Genomic DNA, 1,708 nt, shown 5'->3' on the forward strand with positions numbered 1-1,708 from the left:
TTTAAACAGACCCTCTCACAGCGTAGCTTAGCCACGACTTAGCTTAGCTATGTTAGCTTAGCCATGACTGTTATCTAACCAACACAAAAGAAACAGAAACAAAACAAACACTAACATGTAATAATGAATAAATAAGAGAAATTAAAGCATTGTGTAAAAAAACTCATATCACAAAACTAAAATAAAGCAAATACATTTTTATTTATAGTTGGCCTATAATAACATTTTGAAGAGGTGAATAAATGCTTCTAGGTTACAGAGACTGTCCATTCGCTTCCGCTTATCCTTCTCAGGGCAGTGTTGCCAACTCCTCAGTAAGGAAAATTGCTATTGGCTGTTCTAAAAGTCATCGCCTAATTTGCATAATTGGTCATGCTAATGTAATTGTAACCTACGTTGTTGAAGAGCGAAATAACAACGTGGAACGAGACATAAAGTGAGCAAAGCACGTCTTAAATGCATTTAGAGTTTATTTAGAACTACAAATTAAATTTCTTTTAGCAATTATTGTTTTTTTTAATGTCACAATTCCAACCCTGCTCCTTTACCCGGGCTTGGACCGGCAAAAGTGACCCGAAATAGGCACTCTGGTGGAGTTACTTTGTGTGTGTGTTTATAAGTAGTTTTAAACCTTGTGATCCACAAAACAGCATAACAAGAATTGACTGCGTTACAGTTAGTGCGGGAGCGGCGGCACAGAAAGTCCCCGGAATCAAACTCAGGACCTTCATGCTGTGCGGTAACAGTGCTAACCACGGTGCCACCGTGCTGTTACAGTGACTGCTTATTCTTAATTTGATTGTCTTGAAGTGCATTTCAGAGGGAAACAAGTTAAAACAGGTAATGCCCCACACTGAAAAAGCTGACTTTACTACTTTATTTATTCAGATTAAAAAAAAATAAAAAGACAAAATTCAGGTACAAACTAGACTGTGTTGTGTGGCTGCAGGGGAAAATCCACCAAGCAGTTTGCACAAACAAATGACCAGTTACTCACACAAACCCACATATCTTGTACCGAACAGTGTGTGCTGACAAACAAATGTTCTCTGAGTCAACTGCTTGCACAGCAGCTTCTGGACAAAAAGTACATAATAATAGTTTATTCAATGGAGTTACGGAGGACGAAGAAGGTCTCTAATATAATCTGACATTCACACTCTCTGGATTTCCGGTTACACAGAAGTCCCTCACAAGATAACCCAGACTCAATGGGTCTCAAGCTGTAGCACATAAAGTCACGCTATAAAGAAAGTTGACCCTTTTCAACTGTTAAATTAGGTTGAGTTTGCTCCTCACGAGTAAGACATCTGATTTATCTCTGTGCTGTCAATGAGACCCTTTGATGTGGCAATTTAAATGTCATTCATTAGTTAATCCCAACGCACGTGCGCTTGCTTTAAGGCAATCTGGAGATGGACGCAGGTATACAGCACTACTTAGCTTTTAAGCGTTTACTGAATAAATATGGTGATATTATGTGTCAACACAATGTCAGGTACGCCTCTGGACTACTGTTTACAATGTGATGGTAGAGGATGTCTTACAAGGAGGCCTCCAAGTACAAACAGTCCAAAAAGTTTTCATTCATTCGTTCATGGCAGAGTCAGTTTATGCAAGTCAACACAAATATAGATGAACTTGTTTATCACACTCCTTGTCTAGTATCAATAACAGCTCTCTTTATCAAATATCTGGACATAGATAG

This window comes from Haplochromis burtoni, unplaced genomic scaffold, assembly GCF_018398535.1.
Source record: "Haplochromis burtoni strain Fernald_Lab_line unplaced genomic scaffold, NCSU_Asbu1 Contig_5, whole genome shotgun sequence".
Classification (NCBI taxonomy): domain Eukaryota; kingdom Metazoa; phylum Chordata; class Actinopteri; order Cichliformes; family Cichlidae; genus Haplochromis; species Haplochromis burtoni.